This window comes from Gigantopelta aegis, chromosome 4, assembly GCF_016097555.1.
Source record: "Gigantopelta aegis isolate Gae_Host chromosome 4, Gae_host_genome, whole genome shotgun sequence".
Classification (NCBI taxonomy): domain Eukaryota; kingdom Metazoa; phylum Mollusca; class Gastropoda; order Neomphalida; family Peltospiridae; genus Gigantopelta; species Gigantopelta aegis.
The window spans coordinates 90,723,972-90,730,311 of record NC_054702.1 but is presented as its reverse complement, the minus strand read 5'-3'; positions in this window follow the sequence as shown (position 1 = coordinate 90,730,311).

The window sequence follows — 6,340 nt, the reverse complement described above, 5'->3', positions numbered from 1 at the left end:
TTATATACATTCATTTTTATCATTTCGCTAACACGCTAACTCTGGACAGAAACAAAGATAAAACTAGAATATACTTTTATAGGAATTATTGAACGTGACACATAAGTAATGTTTTGATATTCGATAATATTAATCAAACCCGCCAGGAAGAGAACGTGCTATTTCCTACCGCCCATGTAGATTTACAATGTTGCACGTACACGTATGAAGAAAAAATATGTCTGATTGCGTCAAAAGGGAAATGTTGAACTGACATGTAACTCAATAATGAGCAATGTTAAAATATAGAAACTTATTAAGTGTTAAATCTCTACCAAATCTTATAATATATTTTTCTTGTAAATAATAAATCTATGTAAATAAAAAGTTTCTCTTAACTCAAGTTGTATGAATTAAATCTGATTTTTTAATACAGGGGCGAAGAAAAAACAGATTTGACATATGCAATTTGATGGAAATTAAAAATAAGAAATTATTTTTTATGTACATACAGGTTTTTTTATATATACAAATATGTTATGCGAGTTGACATTGCTTTAAAACTTAATATGCTTTTATAAGAGTTTTAACATTATATGCATTATTGAGTTACATGCTATCAGTTCCCGTCGGATTTTAAAAGTTGATAACCAACAAATTACAAGTTGATAACCCAATGTGTGCAGCTTCTGATGCATTGTTACGGAAGTAATTGATAAAACAGTACACAGAGACTAATTGTAGAAATGTATGCTTTAAATTGGCTGTTCCATCGGTTGTCTTCATGCCTGTATTGTAAAGTTTGAACCTATACAATTTGTTTATATTTGTAAAGAAACTTTTTTATTTAAACTGGATTTTTTTAAATAATGTTTTTATATGAATTTACCTTTATTCATTATAGAGGTATATGCTACTGTCGTGATGGCTTCATAATCTTTCCCCGAAATGATTTTTAAAATCCGATGAATCGTCGGGTTGTCCATGTTGGATAGCAGTAGCCCCTGATGGTAGACGCCTGACCGTCGGACGGTAACACACAAAGCTGGTGAATCTCCCTCTAGCATTACTTTGTGTAATCATTACTTTTTGTAATGCAAAGTCACCTCTGCACGGTTAGTTGGAAGTGGCTGGTATGAATAGGGGTAACTTCGGACTTTGGCAACTTCGGCCTGGTAACTTCGGACCCGAGTAATCTCGGCCCCAGGTAATATGGGACCCCATCGAATTCCGATGACATTTTTCTACTGGTTTCGACGGCGCAGTGCCTAAGCAAACGTCGGTCTTACAAGGATGACAGGTACAGGGTTCGCATCCCGGTACCGGCTCCAGCCCAGAGTGAGTTCTTAAGGGCACAACGGGTAGATGTAAGGCCACTACACCCTCCTTTTTTTCTCATTAACACTCTCAATAACGTATATCTACTAACAATTAACCACTGAGGTGTGTGCCATAACAAGTGTACTTGAACCTTAATTGAATATAAGCACGAACATAGTTATGGCATATGCAGTTCAAACGTTCATTTCAATACGCATATTTCTCCAAAAGTATGGGACATATACCCAGTTGTACATATATTTTATTTCTAGTAAATAAAACAAGAAGTTTCAATTTCATATATATCTTTATTTTCTAAACATTTTAAAATATTTTGTTAAGACAGTTTTTACCAGTTGTATTTAAAATCCAGTTTAATAGTACATACTCTAGATATATCTGAGGGACAATTATCATCGTGTGTGTGTGTGTTACAGTCAATGTGTAAAACCAGGCAATCTGTAAAGTAACTGATTCACTCAGGCAATCTGTATATTGCCTAAATATTTTAGGCAATATACACATTGACTGACTTTTCAAGGTAATTTCTAGACACATTGCCTGAAATGAAAGATCCACCATTCATTGGCAGCAATTGTTGTAAAGGTAAACACACCTAGTGACAAGTTAAAATTATGTAATTTATTTCAAATAAAAATCTACACAAAGACATTCTCCAAAAACAAAACACTGACGGAAAGCTTGACATCAAAGTAATTAAGATTCGAAATATTGCTTTTAATCTCACACTGTCTTAATCTGTTAATTCTATACTTTGAAAGAATAATCGTAACGGTTAATTACCTTAAAATAGATTGTTTTCTTCAATGGATTAGAAGCCCGTTGAACATGCATTCATGATAACTTTTGATGTTAACCTGTCTTAATCTATTAATTCTATACTTTGAAAGAATAATCGTAACGGTTAATTACCTTAAAATAGATTGTTTTTTCAATGGATTAGAAGCCCGTTGAACATGCATTCATGATAACTTTTGATGTCAACCTGTCTTAATCTATTAATTCTATACTTTGAAAGAATAATCTTTTAATGTTAGCATGTCTTTTTAATGTTTTAATGATGTATGTGATGTATGTTTTAATGTATTTATCTCAAATCTATAGCAAAAATATTCATGTATGTTTTAATGTATTTATCTCAAATCCGTAGCAAAAATATTCAAATTGTTTTAATGATGTGCATCTTGTGATTAATTATCAATTATGTGTTTGGTTTAGATTTTTACTTGTTTTAATGTCTTTATCTCAATCAGTAGCGAATTAAATAATATTGCATTTTGTCACTAGTCGTGTTTACCTTTATAACAATTACTGTTAATGAATGGTGGATCTTTCATTTCAGGCAATGTGTCTAGAAATTACCTTGAAAAGTCAGGCAATGTGTATATTGCCTGAAATATTTAGGCAATATACAGATTGCCTGAGTGAATCAGTTACTTTACAGATTGCCTGAAATTTTCAGGCATTCTACAGATTGCCTGACTGTAACATATATATATATATATATATTCCAAACGTAAAAGTAAAATCCTGAATAAATAAATGTTGCTTACATCAATAAACTAAAACAATTTGTGATAACATCAAATATTATATAAACGATTAAGCACTATTTTTATTAATCAGTAATCTAGGCATACAGTTTCTAAAAGTAAACTGAAAGTTCACATTTGTCAGAGAATTGTAGACCACATGTCTCATTCTACTGGACGGGTCCATTTAATTTGGAACATGAACGTAGAAGCTGCAACGCACTACGTGAGCCTTCCACATATTCTCCCCAGTACTTAAAGATTTTTCTTTGAAGATCCCGGTATTTTTTTTCTTGGTGACGTTTCAGTTTTGACTCGCTCACCAATCGAACTTGCAAGGGTACCAAGCAGGGTAATCAGCATATAAAATGGCATATGTGGGCGACCACGTTTATTTAGTCTGTTGTGCCACCCTTCAACATCATTATTTGTACGGATACTGAGTCCGTAGACGCTCCAAGATGATGGTGGCCAAACAGCGCTCGTGATCCAGGTATTGCCGACATATTCAAACAGGGTTTTTAGATTACAGTTCACATACACTAAATGGCCTCTCAACGCATTTCACCAATGGCTAAATTCGGATTGTTAGATAGGTATTAAAATGCTTATATGCCAAGGATTCAAACATGCTTAATGTGGGCATAACATCTGATTAAAATCAGGAACACCTACCAAATCAAACCATATTAAGAAGGGGACGGGGTATGAGCAGAATAAATGTTTCAAAGTTAATAAACAAAATATACAGAACTAAATGTACAATGAATGTATAATAATGTTTAATTAAATAAAAAAAAAAACTCATCTTGAAATAATAATATCAGGTTGTTTAACAATAAACTTTCGTTTGCGTATAACCCAGATATAAGTTGCTTTCATTAATACAGAGGCCGAGATTACCGGTCCGAAATTACCTGGGACCGAGATTACTCGGGTCCGAAGTTACCAGACCGAAGTTACCACGTTCCGCTGGTATAACTCGTGCTTCGGAACGCTGAAGAGCTGCCTGACGTCCTCTTTGTTGCACTTAACAAGCCGTTGGTGGCGCTGATGAAGTTTGCCGGCCTGTAGTGACCACTGTTTGGCTTGTCTCATGTTGGGTTGCAGCGGTTGACTTGTCATGGCTTGTCTTGTTTCTCGCTCTGTTGAGCGGTTGCCTTCCTGTTCGCAACGGCGACTGATCGGGCCTACGACTCAACAGGGGCCTTCCGTGGTGTTGGTGGCGTCGCTGGAATCGCGAAGATCGGAGAGAGTGGGGGGTACCGTGGCGGCTCTTCGCACATTGCTGTGTTTAGAACCGCCCCTGGCGTCTCTGGCAGATCGACGATGGCAGGCTGAGCAGGCTCTGTCCGCTTCGTTGACTTGTCCGGTCAGGTTAGGGGTGGCGTCGTGGTTGAGCCACCGGGTTTGACCTCTCCTGTGCCGCCCCTGGCGCACGTTTCCTCTTCCTCCATCTCCTCTTCTTCTGTTGCACCGGTTCGTCGTACACCAATGTCACGGTTGCCCGTGACCCGGTGTACGCGACGCGATACTCGAAAAGGTTTCCATAAGAAGCTATGAGTCCCCCCAGGTGGTGGGGTAACTCAAGAGAGCACGAGACTACGTCTGTTCTCATCGCTAGCTTCGACTAGAATGGCATACGGCTGGTACAGGGTTCGCAGCCCGGTACCGGCTCCCACCCAGAGCGAGTTTTAACGAGTTAATGGGTTGGTGTGAAACCACAACGCCCTCTTCCTCTCTCACTAACAACTAACACACTGTCTTGGACAGACAGCCCAGATAGCTGAAGTGTGTTGGACATCGTGCTTGAAACTTAATTGGATATAAGCACGAAAATAAATTGAAATGAAGTGAAATGAAATGACTACTAGTATTCGAAATAGTTTTTTGTTTTTTTTGTTTTTCTTTAACGACACCACCAGAGCACATTGATTTATTGGATATTAACCATTTGGTAATTTTTACATATAGTCTTAGAGAGAAACACTCCTACGTTTTTCCATTAGTAGCAAGGGATTTTTTATATGCACTATCCATCAGATAGGACAGTACATACCACGGCGTTTGATATTTCAGTTGTGGCGCACGGTATCTGCGATGACGGCGGGTTTCCTATCTCGCTCTTTATTTAGACCAAGACTAACCGTATGCTGGATACTAAAATTTAATAGGCGTTGATTAAAATGCTGAAGTTTTGTCAAACAACTATTTTCTTTACCTGACAATAAGCAGTCGATTAGGCCTACACCATCAGTCCCTAAGAAAAGAAAGTTAATGTTTATTTTGACTAGCGACTCCACTAGAGCATATTGATTAATTCATCATCGGCTACTGGATGTCAAACACTTCGTAATTCTGACATGTCTTGGAGGAAACCCGCTACAATGTTTTTATTAGCAGCAAGATATGGTTAATATGCACTTTCTGCACACATTTGATATACTAGTCGTGGGGCGCTTGTTGGGATACCGGCCTCGGCGGTGTCGTGGTTAAGCCATCGGACATAAGGCTGGTAGGTACTGGGTTCGCAGCTCGGTACCGGCTCCCACCCGGAGAAAGTTTTAACGACTCAATGGGTAAGTGTATGACCACTATACCGACTTCTCTCTCACTAACCACTAACCACGTAGCCCACTGTACTGGACAGACAGCCCAGATAGCTGAGGTGTGTACCCAGCTTGACAGCGTACTTGAACCTTAATTGGATATAAGCATAAATATAAGTTGAAATGAATTAATGAACGTATGGGGAAAAAACCCAAATCAGAGACTGGATCCACCTCGGGGTTTCGATCCTATGATCAAAGCCCATTGGGCGACTCTAGACCAAGTGTTGAAATAACAATTTTAGATACCAAAATAGGGGAAAATTAGACTAGCGTTATAAATGAGAAATATACCGCTGGTGTAGTGGTAAAGCCATTGCACGTAAGGCGTGTAAATACTGGGTTCGCACCCCGGTACGGGCTCACTGGGTAGGTGTAAGGCCACTACACCGAGTTCTCTCTCAATAACCCAGTCCTGAACAGACATTCCAAATAGCTGTGTACCCGGGACATCGTGCTTGAATCTTAATTGGATATAAGCATGAAAATAAAATATAAATAAAATAAAAATTAAAAAAAAACCCTAGAAGAACCCCCCTCCCCCACAAATAAAAAAATAAAATAAATAATAATAATAATAATAATAATAATAATAATAATAAAAAAAATAAAATAAAAATCCTGGATGTTTGGAATATGTTTTCAGTTGTTTAACATTGAATAAGACGGCGGGACATAGCCCAGTGGTAAAGCGTTCTCCGTCTGTGGCCACATTAGGCTATTTGTCGTTCTAGCCAGGACACTACGACCGGTTTATCAAAGGCTGTGGTAAGTGTCTGTGAGATTACCAAATGTTTTACATCCAATAGCAAATGATTAATAAATCAATGTGCTCTACCGGTGTCGTTTTTTAAACAAAAAACTTTTAACTTTTAATAA